The sequence below is a fragment of the Gorilla gorilla genome, chromosome 11, assembly GCF_029281585.2.
Source record: "Gorilla gorilla gorilla isolate KB3781 chromosome 11, NHGRI_mGorGor1-v2.1_pri, whole genome shotgun sequence".
Classification (NCBI taxonomy): Eukaryota; Metazoa; Chordata; class Mammalia; order Primates; family Hominidae; genus Gorilla; species Gorilla gorilla.
The window spans coordinates 92,664,642-92,692,360 of NC_073235.2; the positions used below are offsets into that span (position 1 = coordinate 92,664,642).

The 27,719-nt window shown below is 40.5% G+C and overlaps 1 protein-coding gene across 5 annotated transcripts in view; it reads right to left on the minus strand.

Annotated features, from left to right (window-relative positions):
• Positions 1-27,719, minus strand: part of HIBCH (3-hydroxyisobutyryl-CoA hydrolase) — a 139,478-nt gene that overhangs the window by 11,730 nt on the left and 100,029 nt on the right. The gene's annotated exons all lie outside the window — the stretch shown is intronic.

Here is a 27,719-nt window from a genome sequence, read left to right on the forward strand (position 1 = left end):
AAATGGATGAAATGACCATTAAGGTTTTGTTGTTGTTTTACTGAGAGGCTGTAAGTCCACCACGGGCAGCTGTCAGTAAGGCTGCAGAAGGTCTGGGGGGCTATATAAGTTAGATCAGAGGGTTGTAAACTCAAATGACTACAGGGCCAGTAAATGATGAGAAGGAGGGCTGCAGGGCTGTGTGGGGACTGTGGCTAACTGAAGAGGGCACACCCTGTTAAAGGGGCCACAGCTGCTCAGCTGTGATGCCAAATTGTCTGCTTTGTCAGAGGCCAGAATTCTTTTTATCTAAAATGGGATTTTTAAATGCTGGTTATCAGTTCAAAAAACTTAAAAACCCAATAGAGGCAAAAGAGGATGCCAGTTTGCAATCCCTGAAGTAGAGAGAGCTCGTGCTGGGGAGAAGTCTGCCAAGACGCTTTGAGGTGGGATGTTTAAAAGTTCTGTTTCCCAGAGCTTGGCTGGGCTGGGGGAGGATCCCTGCAGCTGAGGAGGAGGAAAAGCCACTAAGTCCCCTCCCAGAGAGGGACAAACCAGAGACCCTCTGCAGTTGCTGGGTCACCAGCAGGGGTGGTGTGGAATACAAACAGTACAGCTCTCGGCCTGCCAGGGAGAGGAATGGTGTCTTCAAAGCAAACAATGAGGAAGTGAGGGTGGAGCCAGGGATGCTTTTGCTAATGAAAGTGCCCCTCAGGAAAGGTGCCACAGGCTGTTAGCTCTTCAAACCAGCAGCTCTTGGCCCAGTGCCAGACCCAGCAGGGCCCAACCAAAGGCACCCTGGGAAGCCAGCTGGTCAGTCCCTTGCCTCCACAATTTCCTCCTGGGGTCAGTGGACCCTGGGGAAGTGCCTCACCTAACTCCAGCCTGTAATCCCAGCACTTTCTGAGACTGAGGCAGGTGGATCACCTGAGGTCAAGAGTTCAAGACCAGCCTGGCCAGCATGGTGAAACCCTGTCTCCACTAAAACTACAAAAATCAGCTGGGTGTGGTGACACATGCCTGTAATCCCAGCTACTTGGGAGGCTGAGGCAGGAGAATAGCTTGAACCCAGGAGATGGAGGTTGCAGTGAGTTGAGATCACATACTGCACTCCAGCCTGGGCAACAGAGCGAGATTCTGTCTTAAAACAAAAAAACAGACTACTGGAAAAAGACCTCCTGGGTTAAGGCCATATTTAAGCAGGACTACTAACCTTCCTACTATAAAAATCAAAGACCAAGTTTTAAAAAATTATATACTGGGCATATCCTCCACCCTGTCATCCCTTAGGTTAAAAAAACTTCTAACTCGAACCCTGCCTCTTGAGTTCACAGTTCACCACTTCCAGGCTGGCAACTCAGTGCTAATTAAAACCTGGAAAGAAGACATGCTCCACCCAAGCTGGGAAAGTCCGTATCAAGTGCTCCTAATCACTAAAACAGCCATATAAACAGCTGAACCGGGGTAAGCACATTACACTCGGGTCAAGAGACTGGTAAAAGAACCCCTGAAAGAAAGGGAAGAGTGAATAGGGAGTGTATAAATCACGTAAGAAACCCTTAAAGCTAACTCTAAGGAAAACCTAAAGGAAGCTATGAGCAGGCTCCGTCATTGGGGGTGGATACGGTTAGGATTAATCCTAACACAAGGGGTGAAAGGAAACCCTATTGGATAGGGCCCAGTACTAGGGGTGGAAAGTAGGAAATATCTAATCAAACTAATAGTCAACATAACTAAAACCTCCACCCCCACCCCCCAAACTATAAAATTTAATGCCTGCCAAGTCTTACCTTGCGAGAATTTACGGAACCAAAGGCAGTTGTCACAAGCAGACAAATATCTATGTCCTAAAACAGACCGTTATTGGGCCCTCTCAAAAAAATCTCTGTGCTAGCTGGAATCAGGTCTGGTGGACCACACAATATCAAGGCCAGCTGAGTCATTCTTCTGAAAACCAACCGTTAAAAAATAAAATATAAGGGCCCCATGCTACCTAACTGTAAAAATTTTAAATGCAATCCTATATTAATTACCATAAACAACCCAGCTACTCTAGACCAGGAACCCTGGAGGTATACATTAGGAATAATTATCTCGGAAAGGGATTCCGTGGGACAGTTAGCTCTTAGGCAAATCACCAATTCCACCCCAAGCCCACCCAGAATTACTAGAACTCCTGGTCTTACTACTTCCTTTAACCCACCAGACAATGACCCTTAAGACACTAACTTTAAGGCAAACTAAAAATTAAAAATATGGGGATGTAACTGCCTGGGTTGAATGGGTCAAATTTTCAGTACTAGCTCTTAATAGAAGCAACAGTTACGCATGCTCTGCTGGGCGGCCTCAAGCACTGGTAGTTGCGTTTCCCCTAAAATGGGATACCAATCCCAGAGGAATGCATTGCATGTTGTCTCTATATCAGGACAGGGATGCATAGGGAAATGAGACTTGCAAAAGTTTATTATTGCTCTTTCCCACCTTGCAAAGGTCAAATCCTAGAGCGATCCCTTCTTTCTCCATAGGGAATATAAACCACTCCTCTTGCCTCTCTAGACAGGGGACAGAGTTCAGTAAGCCCATGGGAAAACTCTCAACTTGTACCCACATCCTAAACGTTACTGGTAAGTCAAACAAAGGCAACTACTCAGCTCTTCATATACCCCAGGCTAATGTCTGGTGGTATTATGGGAAAGGGAACCTCCGTAACCTGTTACCGTCCAACTGGACTGGGACTTGTGCCTTAGTTCATTTGGCCACTCCATTCACCTTGGCATTCCAGAAGATCTCCAAGAATCCACATGGCCACTGAAGTTGGAGAAATCTAACAAATTCTTTTAATTCTAACATTTATATTAACTCAATAGAAGTCCCTAAAGGAGGACCTAATAAATTTAAGAACTAAAGGACACAAAAATAAATGCAGAAATGGAACAAATAGTAGTAGAAAGAAAAAAAGGAGAGAATTGAAGGAAATAACGTATACCATGGTTCATTTCCAAAACAAAGTGCCCTGAATCGGCTTAGGTCAGCAAACCACAGAAAAAACAGGATATACTAGGCCCCTGTTTGGATAGCTGATGCCTGCTTGTTGGCCTCCCACTTCCTCCACCACTTAGTTTCTCTCACCCGAACCAAAGAATTTGAGTCTAAAATAAAAGTTTATTAGTCTGCAAAATAGCTCACTTTGTTTGTTCTTATCAGCCTGCCCAGCAACTTAGGTCATAAGTCAAATACTTGAAAAGCCCCTGAGCTAACTAGGATTGCAGTGCATTGTGGGCTGCAACAAAATGCAGCAAGACAACCCTAAAAACACACCTAAAGCCCTGCCTAACAATCAATAGGTGATGGGACCTACAACACTCAGCCTATAAGGAACCGGGGGAGAGTCCTGCACACTAAGGGATAAATTGCTTGTTAAAACCATGCTGGGTGTGCCTGCATGCCAGACACTCGATCTTGCAAGACTGTCATTAAAAGTCTCGCTTTCGCTATTGTCCAGGTCTGAGTCCATTCTGTGGGTTTGGATGGACAGAGGACATTTTATTTTACAATGTAAAGAAGATGAAGGAGTAGAAATACAGTAGCTCTTTCCTACTCTGTGACTCCAGAGAAGTGTCTTAACTATAGTCTTCACCTAAAAATAAATCTACTCACCTTGGAAAGAGAGAAGACAATTCAAGATTATGTACAGCACTTGTTTACAGCATTTAAGTATTTAATAAAATAAGAATTACAGACCTGACTTGTTGGCTACAATGCTATGCCACTCCTTTTGAAATTAAAGGTGCTATCACTAGTTCCAAGATGTATCTATGATCGTGACTTCAACAGCTGCTGCAAGAGGTCATTACATGCTATGTACATCTGATGCCTGTGCTTTCCTTTATAATCACAACAGATACTTTTCAAGTTTATTGTTGAATGACTATTTCAAAGGTTTAGACTTTACCTGAGTTCAAGAATTCCCTACTTCAAGATTCTGTGTTCTCTGTAGCATCCTTAATTCTGGCAACCAGATTCAAGGAACAGAGTAAATGGATAGGACAGTATCTTACATAGCAGTTGCCAGAGCTTTGAACAGATGACTACGGTACAGGAAAAGTTCAAGGAAAATCAGTATCCTACCTACAGTCACGGTGCTGCTGAAGAGAAAAGATGAGAAGGAAAGAAAAATGATTAAGGGCATTGATAAAACTGGTTCTTCATGGGAACTCATTCTTTGCCCTAGGTGCTTTATGAACATTCTCCCATTTAATGCCCCCGATTACAGTGTACTCCACTGGCCTTTCTGGTTACAGGGCATCCAAGGCAGTCTGCATACTGTGCTAACAGGCCCCACCCTTTCCGTAGGCAAGCAGAAGACACTGAGTCCATTTTGCTGACAAAATCACTAGTTTTCTTTAGCAGGGAACAATACCATCTATTACCTTAGGTGAAAACCTGGAAGAACTTCATTGACAATGCTAACAGGTGTGTATAAGGGAGTGACATGACCACTTTCTGGCTTCATATGCAAGGTCAATGAAGCTCCAATTCCCTAACAGTGCTGCCAGGTGCAAGCACACAATTGTTCCTCAGCACTACCATTATGGTTTACTGCTTATGGTTTCCATTTCTTGGTTTGGCACTTTCTATGTAACCTGGATTTCTCAAAACACAGAAATCTATCTTTTGCTATATTTCCTCAGTTGGTTATCAATTAATTTTATAAGAAAGGCCGCACAGGACCCGTTTATCTGTGCTTGTTTCATACACACACAAACACACATAAATAGGAAGAAAACTTTATTTAAAAAGCTCTGTTGGTTCAGAGATTTCATAAAATTCTAATTAAGAATCCTTACAGTTTCTAACAACTCTTAGTATGCTGGCAATCTAGCACAGAGTCTTCGGGTTTGGACTCTACCGTCAGAGAGTGCTGGGTTAGAATCCTAGGCTTCACCACCTTCTAGATGACTGACCATAGTATCCTCATTTGTAAAACAGGCATAATAATACTGCCAACCTCGTAAAAATGATATGGCAGTGCATGATGGTGCACTGAAACCAGGCAAAACAGGTACAAGAAGAAATATTTATTAAACACATTTCCCTTAGCTTTCATGAGGATACTTTAACATGTTTAATCACAATCTGGAAAAGGGCATGGCAGCATACAAATTTTACAGATGAGGAAACCTGGCTCTGATACTGATAGGGACAGGAGGCACAGAAATTCTGGGAAGAGGGTGGGTCCCCCAGTAAGGGCCCCACCCTCAAGCGTGAAACCATGGACCAAAGTGAGAACACACATTCCTGTTTTCCTGCTCGAATGTTGCCTTTTCCAGAATCACCCTTGGCCTGCCCCACCCCCCCATCCAGTGCCCATAAAAACCTCACCCAGCAGAGAGAGGAGGAGAAGTAGCAAGACGAAGGAGACTACGGTTGGACATTGGAGAGAGGCAGCTTGACTTCAGAGGGATGGCTTGACAGCATTGCTTTGGAGAGGAATCTGGCCAGGGATGGCCAGACTCCAGGGGAAGATTGTCTTCCCACACCATTCCCTTTTCAGCTCCCCTTCCTTGAGAGCCACTTTCATCAACAATAAAATCTCCTGCATTTAACATCTCCAATATGTTCATGAGACCTCATTCCACCTGGATGTCGGACAAGAATTCACTCAGGTGAAGGTGCAAAAGTCTGGCACACTGACCCTCCACTGAGTTGCTAACACGTAAGCCATCAGCAGACGGCAAAGCTAAAAAAGCACTGACTGTAACACTCTTTCTGGGCTTCAGGGGTCATAGGCACCCCCTAGACGCTGCTGCTGGGCTGCACAGAGTTTTGCTCCCGTCAGTGCCCAAAAGCCCTCAACCCAGCTTCTGCACTCACTCACCTGTGTTCCCCACCTCCTGTGAGGGGTGGAAAGTAGCAGGACCAAGCAAATGGAGTCTGTCCCTGCTGGCACAGAAACGGCCGGCTAGTCCTAGCACCTGTGCACTACAGTTACCGCCCATGAAGGTGTCAGGGAAAATTTCCTGCTTCCATATGAATTTGTCTAAGGTTCAAGAATGTCAAAGGCTGAAGAAGTCAAAAAGGAGGAAAAAAAAAAAAAAAAAACCCAAGAAGAGAACATTGCATCAGGTAATAATTAGAAGTGAATATCTCAAAAAAGACATTTATGCAGCCAACAAGCATATGAAAAAATGCTCATCATCACTGGTCATTAGAGAAACACAAATCAAAACCATAATGAGATACCATTTCACGCCAGTCAGAATGGCAATCATTAAAAAGTCAGGAAAAAACAGATCCTGGAGAGGTTGTGGAAAAATAGGAACGCTTTTACACTGTTGGTGGGACTGTAAACTAGTTCAACCATTGTGGAAGACAGTGTGGTGATTCTTCAAGGATCTAGAACTAGAAATACCATTTGACCCAGCAATCCCATTACTGGGTATATACCCAAAGGATTATAAATCATTCTACGAGAAAGACACACGCACACGTATGTTTATTGCAGCACTATGCAAAATAGCAAAGACTTGGAACCAATCCAAATGTCCATCAATGACAGACTGGATTAAGAAAATGTGGCACATATACATCATGGAATACTATGCAGTCATAAAAAAGGATAAGTTCATGTCTTTTGCAAGGACATGGGTGAAGCTGGAAACCATCATTCTCAGCAAACTATCACAAGATCAGAAAACCAAACACCATATGTTCTCACTCATAAGTGGGAGTTGAACAATAAGATCACATGGACACAGGGAGGGGAACATCACACACTGAGACCTGTCGGGAGTTGGGGGTTAGGGGAGGGATAACATTAGGAGAAATACCTAATGTACGTGACAGCCTGATGGGTGCAGCAAACCACCAGGGCACATGTATACCTATGTAATAAAACTGCATGTTCCACACATGTAACCCAGAACTTAAAGTATAATAAAAAAATAAATAAGAGACAGGGTCTTGCTATGTTGCCCAGGCTGGCCTCAAACTCCAGGGCTCAAGGGATCCTCCCACCTCAGCCTCCTGAGTATATGGTACTACATGCATGCCACCATGCCCTATTAAGTAACTCCTTTTTTTCACCACTATTTCCTTAGCTCCAAGAACAATACCTGATAAGTGGTAGTCACTCAAATATTGCTGAGTCAGGATGGTAGGCGTGAAGAAAAACAGAGTCAAGGAAAGGCTTTTTGATTTGTTTACAAAAGCTTTCTGAAAATAATGGTAGAAGAAAATGTGCCAATAACCCAAGAAGGCAAAATTGAAGAAACTGAAAGAGGGAGAAAATTAATATAATTAGTTCTTAGAGGAGGCAGGAAAGGATAGAATGAGAGCACGGAAAGGGCTATTGCCCTTGGCAAGGAAGTGAGGAACATGTTAGAGAAAATCAAAGAAGGGAAGATGAAGAAAGCTAAAGGAGCTCATGTAATATACCTTCAGTTGTTAAAAAGAGAACACAGAAGATGGCCGAATAGGAACAGCTCCAGTCTACAGCTCCCAGAGTGAGCAATGTGGAAGACGGGTGATTTCTGTATTTCCAACTGAGGTACCGCGTTCATCTCACTGGGGCTTGTCAGACAGTGGGTGCAGTCCATAGAGTATGAGCCGAAGCAGGGCGGTGGATTGCCTCACCCGAGAAGCAAAAGGGGTCGGGGAATTCCCTTTCCTGGCCAAGGGAAACCGTGACAGATGGTACCTGGAAAATCAGGACACTCCCACCCTAATACTGCACTTTTCCAACGGTCTTAGCAAACGGCACACCAGGAGATTATATCCTGCACCTGGCTCAGAGGGTCCCATGCCCACAGAGCCTCACTCACTGCTAGCACAGCAGTCTGAGATCAAACTACAAGGAGGCAGCGAGGCTGGGGAAGGGACGTCGGCCATTGCTGATGCTTGAGTACGTAAACAAAGCAGCAGGGAAGCTCGAACTGGGTGGAGCCCACTGCAGATCAAGGACGCCTGCCTGCCTCTGTAGACTCCACCTCTGGGGTCAGGGCTTAGCAAACTGGATAAAGAGTCAAGACTCATCAGTGTGCTGTATTCAGGAGACCCATCTCATGTGGAGAGACACACACAGGCTCAAAATAAAGGGATGGAGGAAGATCTACCAAGCAAATGGAAAACAAAAAAAAGCAGGGGTTGCAATCCTAGTCTCTGATAAAACAGACTTTTAACCAACAAAGATCAAAAGAGACAAAGAAGGCCATTACATAATGGTAAAGGGATCAATTCAACAAGAAGAGCTAACTATCCTAAATATATATGCACCCAATACAGGAGCACCCAGATTAATAAAGCAAGTCCTTAGAGACCTGCAAAGAGACTCAGACTCCCACACAATAATAATGGGAGACTTCAACACCACACTGTCAACATTAGGCAGATGAACGAGACAGATAACAAGGATATCAAGGAATTGAACTCAGCTCTGCACCAAGTGGACCTAACAGACATCTACAGAACTCTCTACCCCAAATCAACAGAATATACATTCTTCTCAGCACCACATCACAGTTATTCCAAAATTGACCACATAGTTGCACTCCTCAGCAAATGTAAAAGAACAGAAATTGTAACAGTCTCTCAGACCACAGTGCAATCAAACTAGAACTCAGGATTAAGAAACTCACTCAAAATCGCTCAACTACTTGGAAACAGAACAACCTGCTCCTGAATGACTACCAGGTACATAACGAAAAGAAGGCAGAAATAAAGATGTTCTTTGAAACCAGTGAGAATAAAGACACAACATACCAGAATCTCTGGGACACATTTAAAGCAGTGTGTAGAGGGAAATTTATAGAACTAAATGCCCACAAGAGAAAGAAGGAAAGATCCAAAATCGACACCCTAACATCACAATTAAAAGAACCAGAGAAGCAAGAATAAACACATTCAAAAGCTAGCAGAAGGCAAGAAATAACTAAGATCAGAGCAGAACTGAAGGAGATAGAGACACAAAAAACCCTTCAAAAAATCAATGAATCCAGGACCTGGTTTTTTGAAAAGATCAACAAAATTGACAGACCACTAGCAAGACTAATAAAGAAGAAAAGATTAAAGAATCAAATAGACGCAATAAAAAATGATAAAGGGGATATCACCACCGATCCCACAGAAATACAAACTACCATCAGAGAATACTATAAACACCTCTACACAAATAATCTAGAAAATCTAGAAGAAATGGATAAATTCCTGGACACATATACCCTCCCAAGACTAAACCAGGAAGAAGTTAAGTCCCTGAATAGACCAATAACAGGCTCTGAAATTGAGGCAATAATTAATAGCCCACCAACCGAAAAAACTCCAGGACCAGACGGATTCATAGCCGAATTCTACCAGAGGTACAAAGAGGAGCTGGTACCATTCCTTCTGAAACGATTCCAATCAACAGAAAAAGATGGAATCCTCCCTAACTCATTTTATGAGGCCAGCATCATCCTGATACCAAAGCCTGGTAGAGACACCACAAAAAAAGGCAATTTTAGACCAATATCCCTGATGAACATTCATGCAAAAATCCTCAATAAAATACTGGCAAACTGAATCCAGCAGCACATCAAAAAGCTTATCCACCATGATCAAGTTGGCTTCATCCCTGGGATGCAAGGCTGGTTCAACATACACAAATCAATAAACGTAACAGACCCAAGGACAAAAACCACATGATTATCTAAATAGATGCAGAAAAGGGCTTCAACAAAATTCAACAGCCCTCCATGCAAAAAACTCTCAATAAACTAGGTATTGATGTGACGTATCTCAAAATAATCAGAGCTATTTATGACAAACCCACAGCCATTATCATACTGAATGGGCAAAAACTGGAAGCAATCCCTTATGTAAACTGGCACAAGACAGGGATGCCCTCTCTCACCACTCCTATTCAACATAGTGTTGGAAGTTCTGGCCAGAGCAATCAGGCAGGAGAAAGAAATAAAGGGTATTCAATTAGAAAAAGAGGAAGTCAGGCCGGGCGCGGTGGCTCATGCCTGTAATCCCAGCACTTTGGGAGGTCGAGGCGGGCAGATCACCTGAGGTCGGGAGTTCGAGACCAGCCTGACCAACATGGAGAAACACCATCTCTACTAAAAATACAAAATTAGCCAGGCATGGTGGCACATGCCTATAATCCCAGCTACTAGGGAGGCTGAGGAAGGAGAATCGCTTGAACCTGGGAGGTGGAGGTTGCGGTGAGCCGAGATCGTGCCACCGCACTCCAGCCTGGGCACTGGGCAACAAGAGTGAAACTCCGTCTCAAAAAAAAAAAAAAAAAAAAAAAAAAGAGGAAGTCAAATTGTCCCTGTTTGCAGATGACATGATTGTATATTTAGCAAACCCCATCATCTCAGCCCCAAATCTCCTTAAGCTGATAAGCAACTTCAGCAAAGTCTCCAGATACAAAAATCAATGTGCAAAAATCACACGCATTCCTATACACCATTAACAGACAAACAGAGGGTCAAATCATGAGTGAACTCCCATTCACAATAGCTTCAGAGAGAATAAAATACCTAAAATCCAACTTATAAGGGATGTGAAGGACCTCTTCAAGGAGAACTACAAACCACTGCTCAACGAAATAAAAGAGGATACAAACAAATGGAAGAACATTCCATGCTCATGGATGGGAAGAATCAATATCATGAAAATGGCCATACTGCCCAAGGTAATTTATAGATTCAATGCCATCCCCATCAAGCTACCAATGACTTTCTTCACAGAATTGGAAAAAACTACTTTAAAGTTCATACGGAACCAAAAAAGAGCCCATATTGCCAAGTCAATCCTAAGCCAAAAGAACAAAGCTGGAGGCATCACGCTACCTGACTTCAAACTATACTACAAGGCTACAGTAACCCAAACAGCATGGTACTGGTACCAAAACAGAGATATAGACCAATGGAACAGAACAGAGCTCTCAGAAATAATACCACACATCTACAACCTTGACAAACCTGACAAAAAGAAGAAATGGGGAAATGATTCCCTATTTAATAAATGGTGCTGGGAAAACTGGCTAGCCATATGTAGAAAGCTGAAACTGGATCCCTTCCTTACACCTTATACAAAAATTAATTCAAGATGGATTAAAGACTTAAATGTTAGACCTAAAACCATAAAAACCCTAGAAGAAAACCTACACAATACCATTCAGGACATAGGCATGGGCAAGGACTTCATGACTAAATCACCAAAAACAATGGCAACAAAAGCCAAAATTGACAAATGGGATCTAATTAAACAGCAAAAGAAACTACCATCAGAGTGAACAGGCAACCTACAGAATGGGAGAGAATTTTTACAATCTACCCATCTGACAAAGAGCTAATATCCAGAATCTACAAAGAACCTAAACAAATTTACAAGAAAAAAAATCAAACAACCCCATCAAAAAGTGGGCAAAGGATATGAACAGCCACTTCTCAAAAGAAGACATTTATGCAGCCAACAGACACTTGAAAAAATGCTCATCATCACTGGCCATCAGAGAAATGTAAATCAAAACCACAATGAGATACCAACTCACACCAGTTAGAACGACAATCATTAAAAAGTCAGGAAACGACAGGTGCTGAAGAGGAGGAGAAACAGGAACACTTTTACACTGTTTGTGGGACTGTAAACTAGTTCAACCATTGTGGAAGACAGTGTGGCAATTCCTCAAGGATCTAGAACTAGAAATACCATTTGACCCAGCCATCCCATTACCGAGTATCTACCCAAAGGAGTATAAATCATGCTGCCATAAAGACACATGCACACATATGTTTATTGTGGCACTATTCACAATAGCAAAGACTTGGAACCAACCCAAATGTCCAACAATGATAGACTGGATTAAGAAAATGTGGCACATATATACCATGGAATACTATTCAGCCATAAAAAAGGATGAGTTCATGTCCTTTGTAGTGACATGGATGAAGCTAGAAATCATCATTCTCAGCAAACTACCACAAGGACAGAAAACCAAATACCACATATTCTCACTCATAGGTGGGAACTGAACAATGAGAACATTTGGACACAGAGAGGGGAACACCACACACCGGGGACTGTTGTGGGGTGGGGGGAGTGGGGAGGGATAGCATTAGGAGATATACCTAATGTAAATGATGAGTTAATGGGTGCAGCACAGCAACATGGCACATATACAAAAGTAACAAAGCTACACGTTGTGCACATGTACCCTAGAACTTAAAGTATAATTTAAAAAAAAGAGAGAGAGAACACAGACTGTTCTAGAAAATTTGATAAATTATTGGGACTTGGATCTTTAGCTATGCCAGAAATGTGTATTGATATAATTTTGTACCCATACAACCTAGTGAACACATTTCTACTTCTTATGGAATACTGGTAAGTGGCTCAACCCATTTATCTGACCCTTTAAAGATTTGTTTAAAGATTAGGGGGAAGGAAAATCAGTTGTCTCCTATTGTCAAAGAGACAACTTCTTTTCTCCTTTATCAAACAATTCGTATTCTCATTTCAATTCAAAAATATTGCTGAGCACCTACAATGCACTACAGGGGAGACAATAACAAAGAGGACGTGATTCTTGCACTTAAAGAGCATTATCAGAACTATAATCACTGCCCTTTGGGTAACACCCCAAAGAACTCTTCTTATGACAAGTTTTATCGAGACATGGGAAATTTCTAACAAAAGGAAAACTCAGGATATTGCCTTTGCCACTCCCTTCAAAAGTCTCCCAGAACACCCAATAATATACAGTGTGACATGCCTACTGTATGGGGTATGCAAAGGTAGAGGCTATATCCTGAGATTTCCTATGTATCTCCTATTGGTTCTATTTCTCTGGAGAACCCTAATACAGAACTCTGTTTGGAATTCATGTATATTTAGGTCATTTTACTTTTAAAAAATGCATTAAAAACAGAACTGATATTGACTTCCATTAAGTACAGAGTAGAGACAATGAACAGCAAATGAGGGATTAAGAGCCTAATTAAAGAAAACAAATTGGCTTATCTCCTATCCAACTCAAAGGAATGCTTAAAGGTGTAGGAAGAATATACGTGGGTGTAATTTTGCTCTCCTCTGAATAAAGGCTGTAGCATATTTCCAATCTGCTAACATGCTGTGAGATAAACTTTCTAATCCTTCAATTCAGAAACCAAATTCACTATTTCTAAAAACTTTCTTTGAACTGCTAAAAATACCATCAAGAAAAAAGTGTAAGCAAGCCACAGATGGCAACCAATGAAGTAATATTCAATGTTCTTTCCACATTACAGAGGTCAGAGGGGAGGATAAAGCATTTGTTCATATTATAGTACAGAAATAATATGAATTGCAAATTTTTTTAAACACTTGCAAGGCACAAGAGAAATAAATCAGTGCAAAACAGGTCAAAACATACATTACCTGAAAGCATTTTCAGCAGAAACAATGTTTTCTACAAGGGCAAATAGTGCACAGAAAATAAAACTAAGAGACACTACTATTAGAAGCATCTTATATGGCTGGATTTTTTTTTTTTTAAGGAAAATCTAAAACAGTCTATCTAATCACTTTTTTAACAAGTCCGTAAAAACATAACAGTTAAATTGACAGGTAGCAAAAGTCCAAAATAATGAATTTCTATTCTGCATTATGGTTGGTTACTGTAGAGAGCTTGTAATGAAATATCTCATATATGCCTGCTCACAATCTTCTGAATACCTTCTCCACATTTTAATAGTTGCCTCTGTCGTAAGCTCCCCATTCTAATCAGTAAAATTAAAGGGTTTCTGTTTGGGTCCCCTACACTTTTGTAAGCTGTCTGTGCTGTCTGTGCCCCTTAAAAAAACATTTTCTGCTTAAGAGTACCTGGTGTGAACTCTCTTTTCTACAACTAAGAATTCTGACCAATAAAGAGGCTGAATATATAAAGATGGAAAAATAAAGTAAATGGGGATGGTGGGTGGAAGAGAGAGAGAAAAAAAACAGTAGTAGTAAAAAAGGAATCATTACAGGTACCACAGACATCAAAAGATATTACGAACAACATTTCCAATAAATCTGACAACTTAAATAAAAGTCACGTATTCTTTATTAAAGAAATATAATCTTGGCTCACGCCTGTAATCCCAGCACTTTGGGAGGCCAAGGCGGGCAGATCACAAGATCAGGAGTTCGAGACCAGCCTGGCCAATAAGGTGAAACCCCGTCTCTACTAAAAATACAAAAATTAGCTGGGTGTGGTGGCGCGTGCCTATATTCCCAGATACTAGGGAGGCTGAGGCAGAAGAATCGCTTGAACCCAGGAGGTGGAGGCTGCAGTGAGCCAAGATCGCGCCGCTGCACTCCAGCCTGGGCGAGACAGCAAGACTCAGTCTCAAAAAAAGAAATAAAATCTATAAATTACAAACCTTCTCACAAAGAAAACTTCAGTCCCAGATGGCTTTACTAATAAAATTTGTATTTTATATATAAACTTTTCCAGAGAACAGGGAAAACAGGAAACCTTTCCTACTTTGTTGTATGAGTCTAGCATAACCTTATTACTAAAACTTGACATGACAATTACAAGAAAAATTATAGACCAATCTCTCATAAACATAATGCAAAATCCTAAACATACTAGCAAATCAAATCCAACAATATGTAAAACACGTATCATGAAAAAATAAGGCTTCTTCCAGAAATACAAAATTAGTTCTTTCAAAAGCCATTGTCCCAGAAACAGACTCCCATCTATCTACAATGTCATTTGATTTTTGACAAAAGACACCAATGCAATCCAATGGGGAAGAAAGAAGTCTTTTCAACAAACTGTGCTGGAACAATTATATAATAATGTGGGAAAAAATTAACCTGGACTTCTATATTTTACACTATGCACAAAAAATTAATGTGAGATAGATCTAGACCTAAACAAAAAAGCAGTAACTAGAAATATTCCAGAAGAAAGCACAGGAAGATATTCTGCAAGTAGCTGAAGTTTTCTTAGGACACAGAAATCAATACCCATAAAAGAGAAAAAGATAAATCAGACTTCCTCAAAATTAAAAACATTTGATCATCAAAAATTACTGTAATTTACATTAATAAAGGGCAAAAATCATATGATCATCTCAATAGACGCAGCAAAATAAGCATGATAAAATCCAACACTCATTCAAAACAGTAATTACCGAAAAAGCTCTTTACCAACTAGGCATAGAATGAACTTCTTCACACTGATAAAGAATATCCACAGAAAACCTACAAAACTCAACATTTTTAATGTTCTTAAAAGCTTCCCCCTTAAGACTGGGAATAAGACAAAGATAGCTATCATCACCTCTACTGAACATTTTGCTGGCAGTGCTAGCCAGTATAGGAAGCTGGTGAGAAGGGAGAAATAAAGGGGGTATGAGAGGGAGGAAGGACGGGAGAGAAGGAGAGGAGAAGAAGGAATAAAGGAAGAAGGAAATATGACATTATGTATACAAATGATGAAAATTCAACCTAATCTGCAAACCATAAATAACTCACTTAAAAAATGAGTTTAGCAAAATCATTAGGTATAAGGTCAAAACATAAAACTTAATTTCAGGGCAGCATGGTGGCTTACACATGTAATCCTAACACTATGGGAGGCCAAGGTGTGTGGATCACCTGAGGTCAAGAGTTCAAGACCAGACTGACCAACATGGTGAAACCCAGTCTACTAAAAACTACAAAAATTAGCTGGGCATGGTGGTGGGCGCCTGTAATCCCAGCTACTCGGGAGGCTGAGGCAGGAGAATCCTTTAAACCCAGGAGGTGGAGTTTGCAGTGAACTGAGACTGTGCCACTGCACTCCAGCCTGGGCAACAGAGCAAGACTCCATCTCAAAAAAGTTTTTTTTAATTTCAATTTTATTTCTATATATCAAAAGATAGAAAATTAAATTTTAAAATGACACCATTTAAACATACATCAAAAAACACCAAATATCTAGGGATAAATCCAATGAAATACATGCAAGCATAAGTCTTCCACAAAGAAGATTCAACACCTACTTCCCTTTTGGCAGTCTGGAATTGAGGTATGTGCTAAGCAGAGTGCCTACACTACCAGTCCCCAATAAAAGTCCTGTGCACCAAGTCTCTAATGCACTTCACAAGATCTCAACTAGTTGCTGGAGGTGCAAGTACCCACTGGAAGAGGACTCTTAGGCACTTACACCTGGTTTCCTCCAGACTCCACCGTCTGTGCTTTTCCCTTTGCTGATTCTGGTTTGTATTCTTTTGCTACAAGAGTACAACTATACGTTGGTGCAGAAGCAATTGTAGTTTTTGCCATTACTTTTATGACAAAAAACATAATAATAGAGGCTGGGCGTGGTGGCTCACGCCTGTAATCCCAGCACTTTGGGAGGCCGAGGCAGGTGAATCCTGAGGTCAGGAGATCGAGACCACCCTGGCTAACATGGTGAAAACCCATCTCTACTAAAAATACAAAAAATTAGCCAGGTGTGGTGGCGGGCGCCTGTAGTCCCAGCTACTCGGGAGGCTGAGGCAGGAGAATGGCGTGAACCCGGGTGGCGGAGCTTGCAGTGAGCCGAGATCATGCCACTGCACTCCAGCCTGGGTGACAGAGCAAGACTCCATCTCAAAAAAAATAAATAAATAACAAAAAACAAAATGTAATAATATATATATGCTGAGTCCTCTGAGTCCTTCTAGTGGGTTGCCAAACTCAGGAGTGATCTTGGGGACCCTTGACACAGAGGGCAATGAACCATTGCCTTTTAGCTTCCAATATTGTTGAGAAACCTGAAGCCTTCATATATAACATGTTTTATTCCTTAAAAACTTGGAGGAACAGTGATTTCTTAAACAGGATATAAAAGAACTATAAAGGAAAAAAGGATAAGCTGGATTACACTAAAATTAACATTTTCTGCTCATCATATGACACCACTGAGAGAGAAAAGGCAAGTCACAGAAAAGAAGATGATATGGTTTGGTTGTGGTCCCCACCCAAATCACATCTTAAATTCCCACGTGTTGTGAGACAGACCCAGTGAAAGGTAACTGAATCACATGGGCAGATCTTTCCCATGCTGTTCTCATGATAGTGAATAAGTCTCACAAGATCTGATGGTTTTATAAAAAGGAGTTTCCCTGCACAAGCTCTCTCTTCCACGTGACTTGCTCCTCCTTGCCTTCTGCCATAATTTTGAGGCCTCCCCAGCCTCACTGAAATATAAGTCCATTAAATCTCTTTCTTTTGTAAATTGCCTGGTCTGGGGTACGTCTTTATCAGCAGTGTGAAAAGAGATGAATACAGAGGATAATATATGCAATATGTATTATCAGACAAAGGATTTACATCCAGGAGGATTCCTACAAATTAATCATGAAGATTTAACAGGAACTTCATAAGAAAAACTACCCACATGGACGATAAATATATGAAATGGTGCTCAACTTCATTAATCAATATGGAAATGCAAATTAAAACCATAATGTCATGCTATTTTATATATCCCAGAAAGATTAAAATGAAAAAGACAATATCAAATGTTGGGCTGGGTATGGTGGGTCACACCTGTAATCCCAGCACTTTGGGAGGCCGAGGCAGGTGGATCACATGAGGTCAGGAGTCAAAGACCAGCCTGGCCAACATGGTGAAACCCCATCTCTACTAAAAATACAAAATTAGCCAGGAGTGGTGGCACATGCCTGTAATCCCAGATACTTGGGAGGCTGAGACAGGAGAATAGCTTAAACCTGGGAGGTGGAGCTTGGAGTGAGCTGAGATTGTGCCACTGTACTCCAGCCTGGGCAACAAGAGTGAAACTCCATCTCAAAAACACCACCACCAACAACAAAATGCGGGTGAGAATGAGGAGCAACTAGTACTTGAATGTAAACTGATACAACTATATTAGAAAATTATTTAACAGTAACTACTGAAGATGAATATACACCTACCTGATGATTTTATAGCACTACTTCTGGGTATATAACCCATAGAAATGTGTGTCTATGTTACCACAAGGCCAAAACTGTTTACAGCAGAATTATTTCTAACAGTAAAATCCTGCAAATAACTTCAAATGTCCAACAGTAGAAATGAATAAGTGAACTGCAATACATCAAACAATGGAGCATCTTAGAATGAACAAACTACTGTCATGTAAGTACAATCTGGATGAATCTCACAAACATAATGCTGAGCAAAAGAAACTAGACACAAAATGATACAATTTCATTTATATAAAATTCAAACAATCACACCTGTAATCCCAGCACTTTGGGAGGCCAAGGCGGGTGGATCAACTGAGGTCAGGAGTTCAAGACCAGCCTGACTAATATGGTGAAACCCCATCTCTACTAAAAAATATAAAAATTAGCAGGTATGGTGGCGGGCACCTGTAATCCCAGTTACTCAGGAGGCTGAGGCAGGAGAATTGCTTGAACTTGGGAGGTGGAGGTTGCAGTGAGCCAAGATCACTTCAGCCTGGGTGACAGAGCAAGACTCTAAAAAAAAAAAAAAAAAAACCTCAAACAAAACGTATGGTGTGAGAAGCCAGTATAATGGTTATGTATTCTGGAGAAGAGGTAGTGAGTGGGAGGGCACACAAGTAAGACATCTGGGGCACTCTGTAAATGTTTCTTTGTGGCAGACTGCCACAATTACTACTTGAGACCTTCACTACAACTGTTACTACTTGAGACTGTCATTACGAGACTGAATGAAGGGGGACGAACTAGAAATGAAAACTTAAGACAAAAGTAACTGTTTTAAAGGAAGGGGCCAGGGGAAGAAGAAGAGGGCTCCCTGCTTCTAGTGAGCAAAGGCAGTGCCTGAGCTTCTATAGCCCTTCCTATTTATTGGGTAACAAGAGCAAGGAGGAAGAGGTAATGATTGGTCAGCTGCTTAATTGATCACAGGTTCATATTATTACTAACAGGCTTCAGATGTACCGAATCTCAAGAAACATTGCACTTGGGGCATGACTGCCCTCAGCATTCCTTATGGGTGGCATACGCAGTTTGTCAGTTTGCCAACATTCTGCATTTATGAGAACAGTTTGTTGTTTACTCATATAGCCTCCAGTGGTAGGATACTGAGTTGATCACGACCCTCAATCTTTCAGCCTCCAACATTTCTCTTATTCATGTGTGAAAAAATATTGAGGTATAAATATATGATTTCTGTATTTTTCTGTATGTTACACTTTAAGAACATGAGTTCTTAAAATATGCATACTCAGAAAAAACTCACAGAATTCAAGCAGTTAAGTATAACATAAGGACCATTACAATCTGCCCCCAGTCATCTTTTTGGCCGTATTTCCTGGTATGTTACTCCTTGTTCCTTGCTCTGCACTTTCCAAACATTTGTCTAAGTATGTGGTATTCTCTGTGGAATACCCTTTGGCACCTGGCAACTCACATAGACTTTGCTTAGATTACACTTCCTCATGAGGCCTCTCAGAATCCCTCCATCGTTTTATGGACATCCATAATAATTTGTGCCTCTACTTTAGACGCACTTGCCACACTGCATTGTAATTGTTTATGTGTGTGTTCCACTAGATTGCAAACTCCCTGAGAACAGATACTGGACTGTCATTTTCATACTTCAGTGGCTGCTGTGGCACCACTCATTCATTCATCATACCTATCATATGAAATACTTTGTCAGAGGTGCCAGGAGATAAGGGTAAAGCAAGCTTCCAGGAGTTAATGGTGTGTGCTAGATATCACTCAATAAAGCAAAAGGTAAGAGGTTGAGAGAAAAAGACGTAACAGAATGAAGACAAGCAGACAGAGGTGCACACACCTTCATGGAGTAACTGCCATTTTAAGGTATTTTACAATATTGCCACTAAAGATCTGGAGCTGTGTTGTGTTGTTGTAAGGCTTAAATGGGAAATATCTCTTGGCATTTGTCCTCAGGGTTAAATGAAACTAAGCTGAAGGTAAAATTTAATTCACAAGTATTTTAATAATAAGTCACATCATCTGTTATATTGAAACCAAGTGACAAAAGCTCTATTATACTCTGTTAAATAGTCTTTAATTTTTTAAGCTAGTTTAAATCAAACATATTTAAGAGTTATGTTCTGCTTTGAACTGTAAATATTTTTCTAAGTAATCATCTTAAACCTTACAAACATATATCTATAAATCATTTCCAGAAGTGTTCCAACTGACAATAAACCAATACAAATATAAAATATTTAAAACAAGAACAAGTCAATGTCTATTTCATTGACTAGTGCAGTTTCACAGAAATATTTCTATTTTTTAGTATATTTTCACCAATCTGAAATGTCATATTACTATATAAAGACCAAAACAGACCTTCAAAACATGGCGCTAATATTCTTTTTCGTATCTACAATAAAAGGCTTAGAGCCAGTGCAAGAAGGCTGCCTTTTGCAACCTGATCTTAAGACTTTTCTGGTAATTTCTTAAAGGCATTAACAATTTATATAAAATGAAAAGATACTATCTAAAGATACAAGTACTACTATTTTATGTTTCCTAAATGCCAATGGTAGCATTTAAGGGTCGCTAAGGCCCATCAGTGAACTAGAAAACTGTTTTCTCTTCTGTCTACATAAACTGATGCATTTTCCCCTTTATCATACTCTTTCCCCAAAGCACAATGTATCCATCAACACTGGCATTAAATTGCTCTTATTAATAGCAATAAATGGTATACTATAATGGGTACATTCAGCAAATACAATGCATACATCTATAGGCCAAACTGTCAGTACGTCATTTTATTTTTTAAATAGTTCTACTGATGTTAAATTATATATAATAAAATTCACTTAAGTGCATAGTTCTATGAGTTTTGATAAGTGTATACAGTTGTATAATTAGCCCCACAATCCAGATATAGAACATTTCTAACACTCCAAAGAGTTCTCCTTACCCTCTGGCAACTGATCTGTTTTCTATTCAAATACTTTTATCTTTTCTAGAATTTCATAAAAATAAAGCCATATAATGAGTGGTCCTTTGCATCCACCATCTTTTGTTGACATACTGCTTCCAAGATTTATCATGCTGTGTGTAGCAGCAGCTCATTCCTTCTTAGAGAAGTAGTATTCCATTGTATAAATATATCACAATAAGCTTATTCAGTAATTAATATGCATTCAGCTGTTTCTAGATTTTGGCTATTATGAACAAAGTTCCAATGAACATGTAAATATAAGCATTTGTGTGGACTCGTGTTTACACTTTTTTGGATAAATCTCGCAGAGTGGGGCTGTTGGGTCTTGGTGAGTTTATGTTTAACTTTTGTAAGAAACTGCCAAACTGCATCCTTGCTGCAATGTGTAAGTTCTAGGTGCCCCACATTTATATATATATTTATATATACGTGTGCAGAACGTGCAGGTTTGTTACATAGGTATACACGTGCCATGGTGGTTTGCTGCACCCATTAACCCGTCATCTAGGTTTTAAGCCCCTCATGTATTAGGTATTTCTCCTAATGCTCTCCCCCTCCCTTTGCCCCCTACCCTGACGGGCCCCAGTGTGTGTTCCCCTCCCTGTGTCAATATGTTCTCACTGTTCAACTCCCACTTATGAGTGAGAATATGCGGTGTTTGGTTTTCTGTTCTTGTATTAGTCTGCCGAGAATGATGGTTTCCAGCTTCATCCATGTCCCTGCAAAGGACATGAACTCATTCTTTTTTTACAGCTGCATGGTATTCCATGGCGTATATATGCCACATTTTCTTTATCCAGTCTCTCATTGATGGGCATTTGGGTTGATTCCAAGTCTTTGCTATTGTAAATAGTGCTGCAATAAACATACATGTGCGTGTGTCTTTACAGTAGAATGATTTATAATCCTATGGGTATATACCCAGTAAAGGGATTGCTGGGTCATATGGTATTTCTGGTTCTAGATCCTTGAGGAATCGGCACATTGTCTTCCACAATGGTTGAACTAATTTACACTCCCACCAACAGTGTAAAAGTGTTCCTATTTCTCTGCATCCTTGCCAGTATCTGTTGTTTCCAGACTTTTTAATGATCTCCATTCTAACTGGTGTGAGATAGTTATCTCATTGTGGTTTTGATTTTGCATTTCTCTAATGATCAATGACAATAAACTTTTTTTCATATGTTTGTTGGCCGTGTAAATGTCTTTTGTTTGTTTTGAGATGGAGTCTTGCTCTTGTCACCCAGGCTGGAGGGCAGTAGGGTGATCTTGGCTCACTACAACCTCTGCCTCCCGGGTTCAAGCGATTTTCCTGCCTCAGCCTCCACAGTAGCTGGGATTATATATGCACTCTACCACACCTGGCTAATTCTTGTACTTTTAGTAGAGACATGGTTTCACCATATTAGTCAGGCTGGTCCTGAACTCCTGACCTCGTGATCCGCCCTCTGCAGCCCCCCAAAGTGCTGGGATTACAGGCGTGAGCCACCACGCCCGGCCACAAACGTCTTCTTTTGAGAAGTGTCTGTTCACATCCTTCACCCACTTTTTGATGGGGTTGTTTTTTTCTTGTAAATTTAAGTACCTTGTAGACTCTGGATATTAGACCTTTAGATGGATAGGTTGCAAAATTTTTCTCCCATTCTGTGAGTTGCCTGTTCACTCTGATGAGAATTTCTTCTGCTGTACAGAAGCTCTTTAGTTTAATTAGATCCTATTTCTCAATTCTGGCTTTTGTTGCAATTGCTTTCGGTGGTTTAGTCATGAAGTCTTTGCCCATGACTATGTCCTGAGTGGTATTGCCTATGTTCTCTTCTAGGGTTTTTATGGTTTTAGGTCTTATGTTTAAATCTAATCCATCTTGAATTAATTTTCACATAAAGTGTAAGGAAGGGGTCCAGTTTCAGTTTTCTGCATATGGCTAGCCAAGTTTCCCAACAACATTTATTAAATACGGAATCCTTTCCCCATTGATTGTTTTTGTCAGGTTTGTCAAAGATCAGATGGCTGTAGGTGTGTGGTGTTATTTCTGAGGCCTCTGTTCTGTTCCATTGGTCTATATATCTGTTTTGGTACCACTATACCATGCTGTTTTGGTTACTCTAGCCTTGTAGTATAATTTGAAGTCAGGTAGCATGATGCCTCCAACTTTGTTCTTTTTGCTTAGGATTCTCTAGAGTACACGGGCTCTATTTTGGTTCCACATGAAATTGTTTTTTCTAGATCTGTGAAAAAAGTCAATGGTAGCTTGATAGGAATAGCACTGAATCTAAAAATTACTTTGGGCAGTATGGCCATTTTCATGATATTGATTCTTCCTATCCATAAGCATAGAATGTTTATCCATCTGTGTCCTCTCTTACTTCCTTGAGCAGAGGTTTGTAGTTTTTTTTTTTTTTTTTTTTGAGACAGAGTTTCCCTCCTGTTGCCCAAGCTGGAGTGCAATGGTATGGTCTCAGGTCACTGCAACCTCCGCCTCCTGGGCTCAACTGATTCTCCTGCCTCAGCCTCCTGAGTAGCTGGGATTATAGCCATGTGCCACCACGCCCAGCTAATTTTTGTATTTTTAATAGAGACAGGGTTTCACCATGCTAGCCAGGCGGGTCTCGAACTCCTGACCTTGAGTGATCTGCCCGCTTCGGCCTCCCAAAGTGCTGGGATTTCAGGCATGAGCCACCGCACCTGGCCTTGAAATATTTTTTTATTGTTGCATCTCTGCCAGGTTTTGGTATCAGGATGAGGCTGGCCTCATAAAATGAGTTAGGGAGGAGTCCCTCTTTTTGTATTCTTTGGAATATTTTCAGAAGGAATGGCACTAGCTCCTCTTCATACCTCTGGCAGAATTTGGCTGTGAATCCATCTAGTCCTGGGCTTTTTTTGGTTGGTAGGCCATTAATTATTGCCTCAATTTCAGAACTTGTTATTGGTCTATTTAGGGATTTGACTTCTTCCTGGTTTAGTCCTGGGAAGGTGTATGTGTCCAGGAATTTATCCATTTCTTCTAGAGTTTCTAGTTTATTTGTGGAGAGGTGTTTACAGCATTCTCTGATGGTAGTTTGCATTTCTGTGGGATCGGTGGTGATATCCCCTTTATCAATTTTTACTGTGTCTATTTGAGTCTTCTCTCTTATTAGTCTGGCTAGTGGTCTATTTTGTTAACCTTTTCAAAAACCAGCTCCTGGATTCACTGATTTTTTTGAAGGGTTTTTTTTCTGTCTTTATCTCCTTCAGTTCTGCTTTGTTATTTCCTGACTTCTACTAGTTTTTGAATCTGTTTGCTCTTGCTTCTCTAGTTCTTTTAACTGTGATGTAAGGGTGTCGACTTTAGATCTTTTCCACTTTCTGATGTGGGCATTTAGTGCTATAAATTTCCCTCTAAACACTGCTTTAGCTGTGTTGTGATTCTGGTACATTGTGTCTTTGTTCTCATTGGTTTCAAATAACTTATTTCTGCCTTAATTTCGTTATTTACCCAGTAGTCATTCAGGAGCAAGTTGTTCACTTTCCATGTATTGTGTGGTTTTGAGTGAGTTTCTTAATCCTGAGTTCTAATTTGATTGCACTGTGGTCTGAGAGACTGTTATGATTTCCGTTCTTTTGCATTTGCTGAGGAGTGTTTTACTTCCAATTATGTGGTTGGTTTTAGAATAAGTGCTATGTGGTACTGAAAATAACGTATATTATGTTGATTTGGGGTAGAGAGTTCTACAGATGTCTATTAGGTCCACTTGGTCCAGAGCTGAGTTCAAGTCCTGAATATCCTTGTTAATTTTCTGTCTCATTGATCTAACATTGAAAGTAGGGTGTTCAAAGTCTCTCACTATTATTGTGTGGGAGTCTAAGCCTCTTTGAAGGTCTCTAAAAACTTGCTTTATGAATCTGGGTGCTCCTGTATTGGTGAATATATATTTAGGATAGTTAGCTTTTCTTGCTGCATTGATCCCTTTACCATTATGTAATGCCTTTGTCTTTTTTGATTGCTTTTGGTTTAAAGTCTGTTTTATCAGAGACTAGGATTGCAACCCCTGCTTTTTTGCTTTCCATTTGCTTGGTAAATATTCCTCCATCCCTTTATTTTGAACCTATATGTGTCTTCGCATGTGAGATGGGTCTCCTGAATACAGCACACCAATGGGTCTTGACTCTTTATCCAATTTGCTAGTCTGTGTCTTTTAATTGGTGCATTTAGCCCATTTACATTTAAGGTTAATATGGTTACATGTGAATTTGATCATGTCATCATGATGCTAGCTGGTTATTTTGCCCATTAGATGCAGTTTCTTCATAGTGTTGTTGGTCTTTATATTTTGGTATGTTTTTGCAGTGGCTGGTATCAGTCTTTCCTTTCCATATTTAGTGCTTCCTTCAGGAGCTATTGTAATACAGGCCTGGTAGTGACAAAATCCCTCAGCATTTGCTCATCTGGAAAGGATTTCCTTTCTCCTTCACTTATGAAGCTTAGTTTGGCTGGATATGAAATTCTGGGTTGAAAATTCTTTTCTTCAAGAATGTTGAATATTGGCCCCCACTCTCTTCTGGATTGTATGGTTTCTACACAGGGATCTGCTGTTAGTCTGATGGGCTTCCCTTTGTGGGTAACCCGACCTTTCTCTCTGGCTGTCCCTTAACATTTTTTCCTTCATTTCAACTTTGGAGAATCTGAAGATTATGTGTCTTGGGGTTGCTCTTCTCAAGGAGCATCTTTGCAGCGTTCTCTGTATTTCCTGAATTTGAATGTTGGCCGGTCTTGCTAGGTTGGGGAAGTTCTCCTGCACAATATCCTGAAGTGTGTTTTAACTTGACTCCATTCTCCCGTCACTTTCAGATACACCAATCAATCCTAGGTTTGGTCTTTTCACATAGTCCTATATTTCTTGGAGGCTTTGTTCATTCTTTTTCATTCTCATTTCTCTAATCTTGTCTTCACATTTTATTTAAGTTGATCTTCAATCTCTGATATCCTTTCTTCTGCTTGATTGATTCAGTTATTGATACTTGTTCTTCAAGAAGATTTATGTTCTTCTCTAAACTGGTTATTCTAGTTAGCAGTTCCTGTAACCTTTTATCAATGTTCTTAGCTTCCTTGCATTGGGTTAGACCATGCTCTTTCAGCTCAAAGGAGTTTGTTATTACCCACCTTATGAAGCCTACTTCTGTCAATTTGTCAAACTCATTTCCGTCCAGTTTTGTGCCCTTGCTGGAGAGGAGTTGTAATCATTTGGAGGAGAAGAGGCATTACGGTTTTTGGAATTTTCAGCATTGTTGCACTGGCTTTTCCTCATCTTCATGTGTTTATCTACCTTTGAGCTTTGATGCTGATGGCCTCTGAATGAGGTTTTTGTGTGGGTGTCCTTTTTGTTGACGTGAGGTGCTTGCTGAAGACAAAGGGAATACAGAATGGGTAGTAGGAGGAGGTAGTCATCAATACTAGCTACAACCATGTGATCAGCTGCAGAAATGGAGACTGTGATTGTCATAAGTATTTCCTCCATCTTTTGCTAAAAACATGTTTGTGCATGCATATACTTGTACTAAGAAAATATCTTTATTTCCTTTTCCTTTATCATGTGACATAAGATTTACTGACTTCATATTGGCATTTAAGTACTGCTAACTTTATGTAATGGTATTTGGGTTGGGAATTGGTACATTTCTGGTCGTACAAAGGGTAGTTGCATTATGTTAGGCATAAGACCTTATTATTGTCTTTATTTGAAGACTCAGGAGATGTGTATGGGTTCAAGTTGACAAGGGGTGGACTTGTGATGGTGAATACTGAGTGTCAACTTGACTGGACTGAAGGATACAAAGTATTGATCCTGGATGTGTCTGTGAGGGTGCTGCCAAAAGAGATTAACATTTGAGTCAGTGGGCTGGGCAAGGCAGATCCACCCTTAATCTGGTGGGCACAAACTAATCAGCTGCCAGAGAATATAAAGCAGGCAGAAAAACGTGAAAAGGAGAGACTGGCCTAGGCTCCCAGCCTGTATCTTTCTCCCATGCTGGACGCTTCCTGCCCTTGAACATCGGACCCCAAGTTCTTCAGTTTTGAGACTCAGACTGGTCCTCATTGCTCCTCAAGCTTGTAGACAGCCTACTGTGGGACCTTGTGATTGTGCAGGTTAATACTTAATAAACTCCCCTTTATATACATATCTCCTATTAGTTCTTTCCCTCTAGAGAACCCTGATACACCAACTTAAAGTATTCCTTGAATTATAAAATGACTATTGATGTAAACATTCCTGGAAGTTGTTAATAATAACAATCTACTTTTGTGAGTTAGGCAAATAAATGGCTGGTCTACCTGCTCTAATTTATGCCTATCCTTGAAAGTTAACAAAATTCTAATACTGTATAAGATCCCATGGGAGAAATTAACTTTGGATTTCCCCCTTAAGAATACAGTAAAAGGCCGGGTGTGGTGGCTCACGCCTATAATCCCAGCACTTTGGGAAGCTGAGGTGGGTGAATCACTTGAGCCCAGGAGGTTGAGACCAGTCTGGCCAACATGGTGAAACCTTGTCTCTACAAAAAAATACAAAAATTAGCCACCCGTGGTGGCACACGCCCGTAGTCCCAGCTACTCAGGAGGCTGAGGTGTGAGGATTGCTTGAGCCTGGGAGGCTAAGGCTGCAGTGAGTTGTGATTGCACCACTGTCCTCCAGCCTGGGGAACAGGGTAAGATTCTGTCTCAAAAAAACGAAAACAAAAAAAATACAGTGACAACAGAGGAAATGTTTTCACCTTTACAGGTAAGACTATCAAAATTTTTTCTCTATATGTTTCCTGACAACTGAAATGTTATGATTACATCTATA